At 38.6% G+C, this 17,167-nt stretch overlaps 1 protein-coding gene and 1 long non-coding RNA gene across 2 annotated transcripts in view; one reads left to right on the top strand and one right to left on the bottom strand.

Moving 5' to 3' along the window:
• The window catches only part of MKX (mohawk homeobox), a 103,262-nt gene that overhangs the window by 65,739 nt on the left and 20,356 nt on the right, over positions 1–17,167 (top strand). The gene's annotated exons all lie outside the window — the stretch shown is intronic.
• LOC138159968 (uncharacterized) overlaps positions 68–17,167 on the bottom strand; it is an 82,218-nt gene continuing 65,118 nt past the window's right edge. The window contains exon 3 of the long non-coding RNA XR_011168027.1: positions 68–896. This is a non-coding gene — a long non-coding RNA (uncharacterized lncRNA). The remainder of the gene's footprint in view (positions 897–17,167) is intronic.

Here is a 17,167-nt window from a genome sequence, read left to right as displayed (position 1 = left end):
GGGGGAGGTGGTGGGTTGACTATCTCATCAGATAAGTGAAATCTAATTTTCCTTTTCCTTTGCTCTAAATTGTGCATTCAGTGATTTTACCCAATGAACCCAAGGGGGTTCACTACTTTGGTCAGCAAAGATACAATTTAAAAGATAAGTGCAGGCTTGTCATTTGAAAAATAGAACCTCCGAGAAGGGTTGGGGGGGGAGGGGAGGAGCCAGTGGCAGACTGGCCGGTGGTAGGGGTCAGCTCCTTTTCCTCATTTGCGTGGGAGCCCCAGGACTTCAGGATCAAGCTGTGAAAGGTATTTTTTTTTTTTAGCAGCAGCAGCAGCATTGCTCTGTTTGGCGGGCTTTGGAGATGCCTCTGGCTCTGTCATGTGGCTGGGCTGCTGAGTTTTCTGAACCGCCTCATTTTTCCTGGATCCAGTTTCTTTGACTCTGCTTAGATTCAGAGGAATTTGCTCCCGCTGGAATGACTGTGGATGCAGTTTTGCATCAAAAACTAATGAGACCTTAATGTATTCTCTCTGTAGAGACTTGTATAAAGAGGAAAATGCAATGGATTCTTCCACATGTTATGAATCTGTTTGTTGACCTTACAGCCATACACTTTCAAAAACGCATTCCATTTTAAAAAAATGTCCTTTTGGTGATTCAAAACATAATGAGAGGAAACAACTGATGGCCGAATGTGCCAGTAAGATACATTTTTTTCTCTCTTCTATGGTGAGCAGCCCCTTCTAGGTAAATGCTTTTAAAAAGCATTGCTTAGAAAAAGAAAACAGGTACATGACTAACTAGTCAGTCAACTTTGGCCAAATTGAAGATGGTTCAATCGGTAGTTATCTTTTGGCTCGAATTAGCCCATCTTAGAGTGAGCCTCTCACAGTGGATCTGGTGAGCTACAATAAAAGCCAAAATAGAAAGCATTAGATGAATCAGTCAGAAATAACCAACCAGCTTAAAGACATAGCCAGAACTAACAGAGGAATCTGGCACCTAGAGACATCATGGCTCCCATGACAAACCACCATCCCAACTCAAAGGGCTGGTTCCTAAGCTAATTCAGTAATAAAGCCCAGGAGGCAGCAAGGGGAAGATGATTGTTTCAATGGGAGGGCACTTTTACATACAGGAGTCCCAGATTTATAAATTCAAATGAGTAACTGAGAGGAGAAGAAGGAATATAATACTTCCAGAACAAACAGCAAATGGACTTCGTTTTGACTCCACAGTCCAGAGGAGCAGACAGAGCATGTCCATTTTTCATTGTGTAAATATAACAGCCAGAAAAAAAAACAGAATGGGCCAGAAATGGCTCTCAGGAAATCAGGCACAGCCCCATTCTAGCCGGAGCGGTTCCCCAAACTCCACAGTGAAAATTCTTCTTCTTGATGTTTAAGCTATCAAGTCCAAACCCGGAGTTCTTGCTTTCTACTGATGAAGTAAACATCACTCAGAGATGTGGTCTCAGGAAATAACTGAGTTAACTCTTCTTATACGGACATTTTTTTTTCCTGGAGGCTTGTTGCTAAAACTAAAGGAAAGTTAATTCTTTAAGTGACTTTTTTTTTTTTAACAAAAATTCCTTGAAACTTTGATGGTCATGCAGGTGTTTGAAAAGGCTGAAAGAAATATTGCTCCTAAACCATCTATTATAAACCAAGTGCTCTAATGCTACCCAACCACCATTTATTTGTTGGTAAATCACCCCAGATCCATAAAGGTCATAAAGACTGCTCACTTGGCTAAATGGAAATATTTATGTTTGGATCTCAAAAAACATCTTATGAATCATTTCGGTGTCTTAAGTTGAGGGTGCATAGTAAATTATTCCAAAAATTATGGTAGCCAAATGTCACTCCCTCCAAAAGTTTGTGTAATATCTATTTATCTGTGGGCAGATGACTGCTATGTATAATCAGAGGCAGACTTTGTCAAGTTAAGTCTAAGTAAACACAGCTGAACATAAGCAAGTCCGACCAAAGGTTTTTTTGAACTCTGCCAAAGCTCAGAGCATATGACCTTGGAGAGGGTGCCTTTTTTTTCTTTAGTGCAATCTGCTTTCAATGAAAGAGAGAATTCTTTTTGTTTCAAATTAACAAGTGTTGATTAGGAGCTTGTTCTAATTTTTAGATGCAAGACAAATGAAGTATATACACGTGCCTTACCAATAGCATCCTTTCTAAGGGATTGCTGTTATTTTCCTGGGGAATAGGGGTTAGGGATGCCAGAACCACTTCAATATTCCAACTCTAACTACATGAGGTTTCTTTCTGAAAGACTCCTTTCTTGTTACTCCCAGGCCATTTCAACAAATTAAAATATGGCACTATCTACATAATACTTCTGTGTGACTTCTCCCTAAAGTGGCGTTGGATCTGAAAAGGGAAAATCAACTTTATATATTGATTTGTTTTTGTATTTCCAAGTGAAATTTTGATTTGCTGCTCCACTGCTTTTTAAAAGATCCTCTTAAAATGTTTACTGTATTTTTCAGTTACTTGTCCATAGACAATTCTTTTAGAATCGCTAGTGGTTCACTTTTAAGGATTTGTTCTTTAAAATGGCATTTTGTGGCTAAGACATTTCATGTAAAAAAGTGACATGAGTTGAGATTTTTGGAAAAAAAAGATTAGTGGAGATTTGCCTGAAAATGTCTACTTTACAGTTGTCTGTCTCCATTTGGAACCCCAAAACTTCACAAGTTTGGATTGAGTCAAAGGGCCATACTTGAGGACCTAGAGGGTCACATGTGGCCTTGAGGTTGCAGGTATCCCACCCCTGATCTCCCCTTAGAGCCTCTGCCACTTTCTACTCACTTACATGAACCATTTCTTTCCCTTTCCTTTTCCCCCAGCTTTCACTGGATGACCCCCCCCCCATCCCCTTTGGGGTGTACATTTCCTCTGGGAGAATATCTCAAGATGTATTCAAGTGTGTGACTAATACAAAGATTTCAAAATAATTCATCTTTCAGGCCTTTGGTATTTCACACTATGTCTAAAAAATCACAGTTTGAATTATATTAGCTGAGCATATGGCAAAAGATTCAGAACTCTGAGTATGGACTGAAATAGTGCTCTGTAATTAGGATCATACAATAGTCTTTTTTTTGTTTTGCAGTTCATTCTTACAGGAACCCCCTCCCTGCTTGCCTATATGCCACTAAATTTCCACTTGCAAAAGGAATGTTTTAAGTAGAGAGTACAAAAACCTCTCCAAATATTTTTGCTAGAACAGTACTGTGTTTTGCATATTTTTTCTTACAGACAATCCATTAAAATGTTAATAACAGCAGAAAAGAATCAAAGTGGAGTAGTAGGGGGAAAATCTCTGGAGAGAACTGTCTGGATTAAAATCTTGTTTCCAACAATTATGTGTTCTGTGACCCTAGGCACACTGGTTTCCTCTCTGGCACAGTGGAAAGAATGACCCTGTGTAGTACCTATCTTATAAAATCAGATAACATCATGTATATAAAAGCTTACTGAAAGTATTCTAAAAGTTCGACATGACAGAGAAGTGCATTCATACTTGGAACATGAATGGATGTGACATGGTACAAATTACTTTAGTTGTAAAAAGAATAAAATTAAACATGACTCCTAGTAAACTAAATTTGAATTGGGGTTGAGGATAGGGTAAGAGAAGAGATTACAAAGAGGACATAGTCTAGAAATTTTAAAATTTAAAGTTCCATATGAATTTGTTGTGCTTCAGTCATTTTATTTTCTTTCTTTTTTTTGTCCTTCCTTTCTTTCTTCCTTCCTCCCTTCCTTTCTTCCTTCTTTCCTTCCTTCCCTCCTTCCTTTCTTTTGAGGTCAATTGGGGTTAAGTGACTTGGCCAAAGTCACACGGCTAGTAAGTGTGTCAAGCTTCTGAAGCCAGATTTGAACTCGGGTCCTCCTGACTTCAGGGCTGGTGCTCTATTCACTGCACCACCTAGCCACCCCAAGTCATTTCATCTTAATCCAACTCTTCGTGACCACATTTGGGTCTTTTGTGTCAGAGATACTGGAGTGGTTTACCATTTCTTTCTCCAGCTCATTTTACAGATGAGGAAACTGAGGCAAACACGGTAATGTGAATTGCCTAAGGTCACACTAACTAGTAAGTGTCTGAGGCTAGATTTGAACTCAGAAAGTTGAGTCGTCCTGACTCCAGGCTCAGCACTTTATCCACTATGGCGCCACCTAGCCGCTTGAGGAGCTTATACTTCTATCAATGGAAGCAGCATTTTCTCTTTTAAGTACATACATACTATTTTAAAAATAAATAGAAGGTAAATTGAAGGGAATAGGCACTGGGAGGATCAGGGAGTTCTCAGACATTTAAGTTGAACTCTGAAGTCAGCTGGGAATTCTAAGAGTGGAGGGGAGGAAGGAGGATGTTCACACCTCCCCTTGTGGAGTTTACAATCTAGAAGGGATATGCCATATAGCATGTAACTTTAATTCTAAGAAGGATATAATTAAAGCTACATCCTAGCTGAAGAAGCTTGAATGGGGTGGGGTGGGGCAGAAGAGGATTGCCAAGTGGGCAAGTCTGGGGGAACATAAGGTTGTTTTTACCAGTGGCATTCCAAACCAACTGAAGCAAAGAAATGTCTACTGAAGCCCTCCTTCCTATGCCTCATTGAGAATCCTTGTTTCTCAGAGTCTATGTACAAGCTCTGGCAGGCTCTAAGACACTGAGAAGCCTTTAAGCAGGGGCCTGGTGATAGACAGCATGCCTGTCAAGAAGTACTAATTTAGTCAGGAGAGGCTCATCCCAAGAATCACTGTTGGTTGAAAAATGTTTCTGCCACAGCAGCTCACAAAAAACCATTTACTAAAGCACTGAGGGGTTGCCATCCCCATTAATAAAAAGAGAGTCCACACTGATGAAGACAGTTCCTGAAAGAATAGAAGTATAATGGTAACTCACCTTCACTGAGCCATTTTTTTATGTACAAAGAACCTTCTTCAAGACAGCCTAGGGTAACAGAACACAAGCATCACTATTCCAGTTTTGCAGATGGGGAAACTGAGACTCAAAGAAGTTATTGCTCAGTAATTTTCTAGCTAGTAAGTGGCCAGGCCAGGGCTTGAAAAAAGATTTTCTGATTTCAAATCCAGGGTCTTTCTCATGCTACATTTAATAAATGCAGAAGAGGGTATTTCCTGTTGTTTGGAGAAAGGAAGGGCCACTTGTGCTCAGGGGGATCTGGGGAGGCCTCCTAGAGCAAGTGGCATTTGATATGGGTCTTGAAAGATGAGTAAGATTTCAATAGCTGCAGATAGATGGTAGGGACAAAGTGTTCCAGAGCTAGACAGTCATATGGCCAAGAGTACATGAGTGGGAAACTAGAAGATGAGTGGGAGGCTTGAGGGGTAATTCTAAATGTGCTTTGTATATGGATGAAGTCTTTTAATAATAATAGCCAGTTTTTAGATAGTGCTTAAGGTTTGCTGTGTACTTTATAGATGTAATCTCATTTTATTCTCACCTGTGAGATACATGCTATTTTTAGCTCCTTGTTGTGGGTGATGAAACTGAGGCTGAGGAAGGTTAAGACACACAGCTTAGGAGTTTCTGAGGGAAGAGATGAATACAGGTCCTCCTGATTCTTAGGCTAGCACTCTATCAACTGCCCCATTTTTATTTTTATATCCAACTCTTCTCAACACTATTTGGGGTTTTCTTGACAAAGGTACTGGAGTGGTTTGCCATTTCCTTCTCCAGCTCATTTTACAGATGAGGAAACTAAGGCAAATAGGGTTCAGTGATTTTCCCAGGGTCACCCAGGTAGGAAGTGTCTGAGGTCAGATTTGAACTTGGGAAGATGAGTCTTCTTGATTCCAGGTCAGGCACTCTCTCCACTGAGCCCCCTAGCTGCCCCCATTTCCATCTACCCACCTATCTTTATCCTAGATAATTGATTCAGTTTCCTAATCCATAAGATTTACCATATAAGAAGGCTTGCTTGGAAAACATTTTGCATTTTACTGTGCAGCATATTAATTTCCTTACCTTAAAGGGAGCTAGCCTTAACCTCTTTTGAATATTTTTATTATCCTAACAAACTGGTATTAAAATGAATAAAACCCAATGCGTCATTTCTCATACACTTTACAATAAGTATCTCTGCTAGACTACATATGGTGCATTATTCTCCTTTGAATATGGAAAGAAAGAAGTATAATACAGAGGAGGAGTTGGAGGGTTTTAAAAAATTAGACAAAGGGGCCCAAATCTCTGCACAATGTTGACTCAGGGTTGGATTTACAGTGGGAGGTGGTTAACCTATAGATGTGAATTTTGGACTTTATTAATACAGTTTCTAATGAGATGATTCCCATACCATCATCCATTTTGTGATGGGGAGATGTTTAGCAAGGAGAATCCTATGGTATCAGTAAGTATTTATCAAGCCCCTGCCTATACAAGGCTTAGTGTTAAGTGCTGGGGTTCTAAAAGAAAAAAAACAAAAACCCAGTTCCTGCCCTCAAGGAGCTTACATTCTACCAGCACCTCTAAGTGCAAAGCATGGAAATTGACTCTGGAAACCTTGCTAACATTAAGTCATTTATCTAAGGCTGACTCATTTCCATACTGGATAGGGAAGATGGTCCAAGAATCTCTCCACCTATATTTACTTCCAAATATTGCATGATGAATGATGACTTAAGGTGCCTATTGGAAGCTATCCCTAACCCAAGCTCTGGCTGTCAATTGGTATTGCCAGTTCTAATGATGGTAGTGAATATGGCTCATGACTATGCTAGGTAATAATCTGCTGTATATGTTTGCCTTTTTCTAAAAGTAGCTTCATTGGTGAATAAGGGCAGATTAAACAACTCTCTGGAATTGTGACTCATTGAGTTGACTCTTAAGAATGCCAAGACTAGTGAAACACTGGATGCCAAGTATTCCCTAAATGGGATCAGTTAGCCTGAGAACTCCACTTCCACTTGACACCCAGAATCTATCCTTTACTTCATTTGGACAAGCCATCTCTTTTCCCAGGAAGGAGCTTGGTTTACCTCTGTGGAATACCAAATTAGCTCTGACTCACCACTAGCCTGGGGTTGGGGGAGTGATAACACTTTGCCTGACAAAGCACCTTCATTCCAAAGATTCCAGAAAACCAGGGGAAATGGCTTATTCCTCCCAGTGAGAATAGGATGCTAGTGTCCAGAATTAACAGATTTTCTGGAGTACTATATCAAATTGATGAAAATGATTAAGATTATTAGGTAATATACATGAGCTAAAATATCATTCTTGTAAGGAGGAAAAAAAAGATGGCAGATAAATCCAAGTGGTTCTTGCTTATAGGGGCAGAGAAAGAAGCAGCTTTTAAAATAGAGGATTATTATAAGAATTCACTGTTTGAGAAAAAAGGTTTGGAAAGTTGGAAAATAATAGGGCACAAATTAGGCATAGATCAACATCTCATACTGTATACCAAGATAAGGTCAAAATGGGTACATGATTGAGACAGAAAGGGTGAGGCCATAAAATCGAGAATTGGGAACTGATCAAACTGGAATCCTATATGCTGTTCAGCTAAAATCTTCACATTTAACTTTTTTCTTCAAGTGGCTCAAAATAATAAATTTGTTCTCTTGAGTATTGCCAGAGATTAAGTATGAAACCCAAACATAGCTATAGTTATGCTGCCCTCCCCTCATCAAAATCCCTTTAAGAGTGAATTGCATAGGGAATGATGTCAACAAGACCCAGGGTGTGACCCTGTCTGTTTGTCCTTTCTCTTGCTTCACAGGGTTTAGCCACTGAGCAGTTCAACCTGTTTCCTCCAAATCCTGCAACCCTGAAGGTTTTGCAGTATGCTGTGTTGCTGCTTCTAGAGCTCTCATAGACACAATATTTGGGACCATAAGCAGTCTAGTTTTGATGGCTCAAAAACACAAAACAATCTCACATTTTTTGATTAACTTCAAAGTAATTACTCAAAAGCCATTGAAAGTCTATTGCATTATCTGTGGAAGAACCACTGCAATTTTGGAGAAGGAAAATTAAGCAATGGCCACCCTCCACAATTAGAATGGATTAGGAGCAAACCAGTTGGAACTAGGGCCAGGCTTGGAAGAAAGCATATGGAGCCCTTAATAAATCAGGCCTTGACATTTGAAGAGTTGGCTGCCTCCCCTGAAGATGGCGTGGTCTCCACCTTGAATTTCCACATGAATAAAGTGAGAAACAGGACCAACAGCCTCCTCAGGGACTAAAATCATAGATCCAGAGTGAGAAAGGGCCTTAGAAGGCATGTAGTCCAAAAATATATTTTACGGATAAAGAAACTGACATGCAGGGAGCTAAGCGATTTGCCCTAGTTCACACAGATCTTGAATTCAGGCCCTATGACTCCATGTTCATGCTTTTTCTATTTTATTGTATGGTATTATATGGATTATGAACCCTGACTTTAATTCTAGCCTAATGGACCTCAATTTTTTTGAGCTCGAGCATACCTTTTCAATGTTAAAAAGTTTTGAAGCCCCTAATGTGAAAGTAAATTAAGAAAAATATATGACAAAACGTTACTCAACTCAGTAATGAATTTGTAGGATCACGATAGGATCTGTGAACATTTGGACAATACATGCATATGTGCAAGAAATCAACAATTCTGTCTAGGGACAGTATATTTACTTACTATGTTTAGTCATTTTTTAGTTGTGTCCAACTCTTCTATACCCTATTTGGGGTTTTCTTGGCAAAGATACTGGAGTGGTTTGTAATTTCCTTCTCTAGTTCATTTTACAGATGAGGAAACTGAGGCAAACAGGGTGATGTGAGTTGCCCAGGGTGATACAGACAGTAAGTTTCTGAGGCCAAATCTGAACTCAGGAAGATGAATCTTCCTGACTCCAGGCCCAGCATTCTCCCTCTGTGGCATTTAGCCACCCCTTGTTATACAGTCACTTAATGAATGCATTGCATTGCAATACACACAGGGTCCCCTAAGCATCCACAACTCATGAGTTGGGATCTTCAGATAGATTCCTCCCGATTCTTGCCCATCTTTGCTTCATTTGGTTTGAAATGTCCATGCTTAAAAAGCCTTAGTTTCACTCAGACAGAGCCCACTTTGAACAATTCTTCTACTTATTTATACCAGCATGGATTTTTAATTAAATTTCTCTTCCTCTTTAAGGCTCTTCACTGCTACCTGAGTCCCACCCCCTTTCTCATCTTCTCCCACCATCTTTATTTACTTCCTTCAAACACAGATCATTTATTTTCCTCCTAGAAGGATGCTTCTCCTTGTACATAAGATTCTGCCTATAATCACTCGCTAAGTGAATCTCTTAAAAAGTCTCTTTTTTCTCCCCTTTTTTTCTTCTTTTTTTTTTTTTGCAAGGACCTTCATAAAAGCCTACTTAAGACAGCTAAATGGGCTAGACTAGAAAAAAGTTCTGGACTGTATGTCAAAAGATCTGGCTTTGAGTTTTGGCTCTGCCACCAAATAATTATCTGCATAAACTTGGGCAAATCATTTTACTTCTCTGAGCCTTGGTTTCCCTTATTTGTAAAATTAGGGAGTTATATGATTTACTAAGATTTCCAAGGATTAGAAGACCCTAACATTCTGTCATTTTCTGACCTTGTGTTTATAATTTGACAATGAGAGAAAAATATTACTACGATAACAATCTTGCTTATGCATCAATCTGCTCATGTTACTCCTATGTTCTGAAATAAAGTCCAGACTCCTTTGTCTGGCATTCAAGGCCTTCCACAATCTGGCTCAAAGCCCTCTCCAGTCTGGTTACTCTTTTCTCTTTCTAGCCTGATCTTGTCTTATTTTGCTGAATATCCTCTCTTCTCTACCTGTCTCCCAAACCCCTTCATGTTCTCATTTCTACACCTTTGGTTAGCCTGCTTGCTCCCTCTTCCTGGAAACTCCTTTTACTCACCTTTGTTCACTAAAGTCTGCCTTTGTCTCCTAGTCAGCAACAGCCCCTTCCCTTGTTTCCTCATTTTCTCTTGATTTCTCTAATGCCTTCATGTATTGTTGAATATTATAATTATCTAGGATTTTTTTTCACTTACTAAACTGTAAAAAGAACGGGACTATATTATTATCTAAATTTTCTGTCACCCATACCTCCTAACACAGGGCTTATTCAGGCATTATTACATCTTTGTACAATTTTATTAAATTGAAATATGCCTTCCATTAGAGCAGGGGTTCTTAATTTAGGGTCTTTGACTATTTTTTTGGTGGGGAGAGGTTTGTCTGTTTTTTGATAACTATTTCAATAGATATAGCCAGCTGGCACAGTGGGTAAAGTATTGGACATCGAGTTGGGAAAATCTGAGTGCACATTTGTTAAGTAGTTAGTTGTGTGCCCCAGGATTAGTCATGTAATCTCTCCTAGCCCCAGTTTTCTCATCTGTAAAATGGAAATAAAAATGACATCAACCACACAGGGTTATTGTGAAGATCAAGTGAAAAAATATATGTAAAGCATTTTGCAAACCTTAAAATGATATATAAATGCTAGGTCTTATATATATATATATATATATATATATATATATATATATATGCTAGCTCTTATATATATGTATATATGCATTTAAGCTTAAAACTGCACTAAGACTTTTGGGACAACCTGTATAATTCTACTATAATCCCAATATTTTATTTGGTGCATTTAAAAACTTTACCCTGAGAAGGGGTCCATAGTTTTCACCAAACTGCCAAAGGGGTCCATGACACAAAAAAGGTTAAGAATCCATACTTTAGAGCCTGCTTTTTGATTCTAATCATCATGATCCCCAAGCTTCATACAACAGTGGTTGAGAAGATGGTCCCATTCCTTGGAGGTAGAGTTTTTAACTCCACAGCCTGTCCAATTTAACATGTGGGTTCCTTGGGCAGGGCTCCTCATCTTACCCTTTATGTTATGTGAGATGTCCATCCTATAATGGACAATGATTCACTTTTTTATAAATTCCAACCTTAGTACCCTATGAATACCTAAATATGAGATAAAGAGAACGGACATGAATCGAAAGTGAACAAAACTGTATATATATATATCCCAAATCACATAGAATGGAACCATATAACCAAGTCCTGACACTGGGGTCCTGGTGTAGAGAATTCCTAATTCTTCGTGGGAAATTATATTCTGACCTGGAAGTTGAGTCTAAGGGGTTACAAAAGCAGCTGGAAATGGCCATCCAGGGCATGTAAATCCGCAACTTTGTCACCAATTTCCTATCTGACAGCATATCGCAATTCTGTTTCCCATGTAGAAAATTTTAGTTTGGTGTGTGTGTGTGTGTGTGTGTGTGTGTGTGTGTGTGTGTGTAGATGTACAAGAGAGACAGACAGAGAAACCAAGCTAGATGTACATAGAGAAATACAGACTGAGAGAGGCAGAGAGACAGAGATAGCAGAGACACCCAGAGAGACAGGGAGACAGAGAGAGAAAGATGGGGTGGGGGGAGAAGGGGGAGAGAAGCATGCACCAAGGTTTTAAATGCAGCACTTGCATGCAAGGTTCTAACCAGCACACATCCCCCATTGCTACTTCATTTTTATGCAGAGAGGATATGTGGGGAGGATGAAATGGGAGGGTTCCATCCTAATAAACTGCTGGCCATAATGTAGCATCTAGTCTACCCCCAGAGTCCCAGAGGTGCCAATAAAGCGTCTAGGGGTAAAAGTCTGGCTTGAGCTGCTTATGCAAACTTTATTTTTCTTGAGGTTGCTGTCATTTTTCCCTCCCTCCCTCCCTGCCTTCCCACCCCCACCCCACATTTCTTTTGGCCTTGTTCTGCCTTTTTTCCTTTTGTTTATTTTTCTTTAATCCTGGTCAACATATGTTATTTATTGTTAACATGTTATTTATTTGTCTTCAAAATCAACACAAGGTGTGGGACGGGGGAGAAAAGACGAGAAGCAGTGGTGGAGAACCTCTGCTGTTGTAAAAAGGAAATTAGGTGCACAGTTCCTTTCTTAGAATCAACAAGTAACTTCTAATAAATAAAATATGGGACTCGAAATTTCCTTTTTTTTTTCTTTTTAAGGTGTTTTATTTATTAACCATGTGATAGTCGCAAAACCTCTGTTGTTATTTCTTGGCATGAAAATTTATTTAAGTCACATGAGCCTCCCATTCCTTTGTATCTAAATTTCCATGAAATTGTTCCTCAAGAGTTTGCTTTCAGTATATTCTATCTGTATGTTATGCTTACTCTTTCCCCTCCTTTCCCAGTGTTCATCTGGTTTTGGTTTGTCTATCTCAGAATAATAAGTGGGATTCCTCAATATTTTAATGAGGGCTTTTTTCCTGATACACACACACACACACACACACACACATACCCCTTTCCTTTCTGATAAAATATACAGACATATATATATATATGCATGTAAGAGATGCATTTTGAGATATGTGTATTATATACACATGTATGAGATATGCGAATATCATATATGTATACATGTGTATCATATGTGTATACACATATACAGTGTACATATGTACATATGTATATAATGTGTGTATATGATAGCAGAAAAGAATATTCTATAGTATAGCTAATATGGGTGTATATATGTACAATATAACTTATTATGTATATATGTATATGATACATAGATAAATAGATAAACTGGACCATGATTTCATTAATAAAAGGAACTCTCAATAAGGGAACTCCTTATCCCCAATGGAGATCAGCACTTTTTCTGTGACTTGTGTGAAGGACTAGGGATGGAGAGATTGAGTAACCAGCTCAAAGTTACTCAGCCAGTATGTGTTAGAAGCAGAACGTGAACACAGGTCTTCAAAAAATCAAAACCAGTTCTCTGTCTCCTATGCCACAATACTTCTTTCTTATTCTTTCTCCCACCTACTTCTCCACCCCCATATCCAATTCTCCCCTTCTCTTCCATCTATTTTTTGAGGTAGTGAGAGACAGAGAGAAAGTATAGACTGGTAATTTCATCAGTGTAGAAAATTCCCTATGCTCCCTACAGCTAGGTGGCACCATAATTCATAGAGCCCAGGGCCTGGAGTCAGGAAGACTCATCTTCCTGAGTTGAAATCCAGCTTCAGACACTTACTAGCTTTGTGCCACTGGGCAACTTACTTCACCCTGTTTGCCTCAGTTTCCTCATCTGCAAAATGAGCTGGATAAAGAAATAGCAAACCACTCTAATATCTCTGCCCCCCAAAAAAACTCTAACGGGGTTATAAAGAGTTGGAAATGACTGAAAACAACTAAACAACAAGGAAACTCCCAGTGTGGAGATACCTTCCATCTATGCAGATTGCTACCTTATCTTTAACTTACAGTCTTAGAGACTTCCTAATCAAGGTCACACAACTGGTGTGTGTCAGAGAGAGGACTTGAGGCCCTCCCTGCCTTCCTAATCCCAAAACTGGTCCTCTAACTATTATATCACACTTCTCACTCACATATACACAGTCACACAAACACACACACACACACACACACCCCTGAATCATCCTTGCATGAACCAAGCATTGCCAAAATGAACAACTTTCCCAATTACCCTGTGATGAGTTCCAGCCCTTTTCTTGAAGTGGTACCAACAGTTTACTATGCTTTTCATTTTATATCACCTTGGAATTTAGTCAAGGTCATTTATCAGTGAAGATAGTTGGAGTATTGAAGAATTTACTATAAGCTAGAGAAAGTCAGAATACCACCACGTTGTACTTCAAGAAATACCAGCCTTAGGGACCATCATCTTCTGTGAAGGTTGTGTTTTGGGGCTCTCCCTTTAGACCATTCATTGGCTCCCCACTGGTAGTTGTGACAAATTACATGGGATGTTAAATGTCCAGGTACTTGTCTTTAACAAATCCTTTGTTTCAAAAATAATGAATAAAGGGAGATTAGTAATCCAAGGAGACAGTTTCTCCAAGTGGTACTTGCAAAGCAACGTTAATACTGTTTTGCAATTTAATTCTCAGTTATTACCAATCATCCTTAGCTGTTGTAACTCGTCATGATTTACAAGATTTATGTCTAACAATTCTACCTCTTGGGTCCAGGATGGGTTCTGTGTCTTTTCTGATGACCAGATCAGTTTGGAAACACTCACCAACAGGATGGCCCACGAAAATAAATTTATGTTTTAGTCGCCGAAAATTCAAAGACACACTATTAAGTGAGAGGGATTGTTACCTGCATCCGTGGAAGGAGTGATGAAATCACAGATCCTTGTAGTTTTAAACATCAAAGTTCTATCTACTCTTTTGAAAGGTCATGAAACTCTGGGCTACCTCCAGAGGGATGTTTATAGAAGCTTTGTAAAATCTCACACATTTATTATGGAAATGTGTAATGAAATAACCTACTTTCCTCTTTATGCAGAATTGGATCAAATATTTTGCTAAGGGCAGCAGACACTAAATTGACTCCAATTTCCAAAGCTTGTTATCCTGCCCAAGAAAGAACCTATTAGATTGGGATAATTTGTTTTTGATAAACCCTTATGGATTACTAGTTGTCACCTTATTTTCCCAAAGGAAAAATAAAGACTCAAACTCCTTGACTCACACAAAGGCCGCCAGCTGTGTCTGAAATGTTGAGGCAGCCCTGTGATGTTTATTTTCCAAACAGAGAACACAGATCTTGTGACAGTGGATTATTGTAATAAGTGTTTCAATTGGGAGGGGAGGGTGACTTGATTCTGAAGTCTACTCCAATTTATCCTAATGAAAATGGTGATTTCCTTCTGAATGTCAGAGGTTTCTCCTTTTTGTGGGTATCACTGAGTTAGCCGTCTTCAAGTATATGAAAGGTTAAGGAATGGAAGAAATAAAGCTAATGTTTAGCCCAAGAGAACACCAGTAGAGGCAAAGGGGGGAAACCACAAAGACTTGATGTAAAAAGAAAAACTTCTTAACAATTAGAGGTTTCAAAAAACATTAAATTTTTTAAAATATGATTTTCAAATTCTTACTTTTCTATGAAGCAATGTAGGAAAATTTGGGGGTGAATTCATTTTTTTTTTACTTCTAAGAAATCATATCTTAGCCCCTAAGAAGACAATTAGGACTATCGGAAAATTAAATAAGCTATCAGAGGAAGGAGTGTATTACTCAGGAGAAGTCTTCAGGCAAAGGCTGGATGTTGGAGTTGTTGGAGATGTTGCAGGGGGGATTCTCAGTCAGTTATGGATTAGACTAGTTGATTATAGAAGACTCCTAACTCTGAGATTCTGCTATTCTCTCAATGAGATTAGTTCTGCCATGTTTTAAATGGTGGTAGTTGGTTTTAGCAAAGACAAATATTGCAAGTAAAATAGACATTTTTTCCTAAAAAGATTTTTCTCAGAGGAGTCATATAAATGCCTAGATAATAACTGATCAAAGTGTTTTTTCCCCCAAAAAAGATTGGTATTTTAAATTTTTATATCACCTTCCTTTCCTAGTATATCCTTTCCTCTCCCCACCCCAGAAATAAAAAAAGGAAGGAAAAAAGCAATCTGTCCCAACCAACTAACCAATCCATAATTGAATGGTATATACAGTATTCCACAGTTTCTCACCTCGGTGAAGAAATTGTCTACTATCTGGAATGCCTTAACTATTTTGTGAGTTCTTAGAATCAGGGAACATTGCCTTTTATTATATTTCTTCTCTTATGTGAATTGTTTCCCCTACTAAACTACATTGTTTGCCCTAAGGTATCTTTTCATACCTTTTTTTTTTAACCTTTTTATACCTTTATACCTTTTTATCTTTTTATTTTATTTTTATACCTTTATACCTTTTATCTTTTTATTCTAACCATCCACTTGTCCCTCCCCCAAACCATTCTTCATACTTAGCACAGTCCTTTGCATTTAGTAAATGATTAATCAATCAGTGTCTGATGGTGAAAAAATAAACAGGGAGGTGGAGGAGTCTCTCATTAGAAGCTTTCTTAAACCCTATTTTTATATTCTCAATATACTCATTCTAAGAAGCAGTGTGATATAGATAGCTGGCCTTGGAGCCAAGTAGACGAACTCAAACCCTACCTTTCGAGCTCAAGGCTCTCCTCTCCTCTCCCTCCTTGGGACCCCCATTTTAGGAAGGACCTCAGCTATGTTTCACCTCATTCATAACCAATCTCTCTGTCGTTCTCTCTCCTCCTTCCTCCTCCTCCTTTCCTCCTGATTTGCCCCATCAGAGGTACCCTTCCTTCCCCCTCTGCCTTCCATTTTCTCTTTCTTACACGTTGTCTCTCCTGATTAGAACGTAAACTCCTTAAGGACAGGATTTGGCTTGCTTGCTGGCTTGTATTTGTATCCACAGCACTCAGTATACACAGTGCCTGGCACATAGTCATCATTGAATAGATGCTTTATTTATCTATCAGGGCCAGATTTGTTCATGACAATTGCACAGCTGAACTAAATTTTTTTTTTCAAAGTCAGAGACACTGGTCTCAGGACAATATTTTTACTCCGAAATTCTTATTTCTGTTAAGAGTACCATGGCAGGCTTAGCACTAATTCCATAGATTTAGATCCATAGATCTAAAAAATGGCCTTGGATGTGATTGGGTCTATTAGAATCCAAGATTGATCTGTGATATGTATAAAGAAATTGTTATGATATGGTAGGCAAGGGGTAGATTCCAATTTAGAAGCTCACCACCATTATTTCTCTCTATTATGTCTCCACAAGGGTGTATGTCGGAGATCTGGGTAGGATAGTATCTTTATGGAACCTGGAATTAGGAAAGGAGATGCTTCCTCTCGACCCCCTTTCCCCTGGGAAGTATGGACTAGGGGTATACTTGCCTCTATCCAATATATTAGTCTTTCTTTTTGGTCATCAGAACATATCAAGTTAATAACTTCTTTTATTTTGCTGTAGTCCTAACCTGTTCCCATACCCTCGTTTCTCATTGAGTTGTTATATAATAAGAACCTGGCTTATGGTGTATAAAATGTTAACAGTTATATGAGCAATTTTCTTAAAAGAGCCAATGGGGGAGCTGAAGTAGTCAGTTTCCTACTTTTATCTAGCATTTACTTGTATTCTAAATACTAACCAGATTTGTGCTTTGCACATGGTAGGCATTTACCAAATGCTTATTGCTGCATGAATAAATTTTTAACAACGAATGAATAAATTTTTAACAACGAATGAATAAATGAGTTAAAGAGTTA

This window comes from Petaurus breviceps, unplaced genomic scaffold (genome assembly GCF_028583685.1).
Source record: "Petaurus breviceps papuanus isolate PSGF00001 unplaced genomic scaffold, PetGlider_PUasm1.0 178, whole genome shotgun sequence".
Lineage (NCBI taxonomy): Eukaryota > Metazoa > Chordata > Mammalia > Diprotodontia > Petauridae > Petaurus > Petaurus breviceps.
The sequence above is the reverse complement of the archived record's forward strand: the minus strand, read 5'-3'. Positions and strand labels throughout refer to the sequence as shown.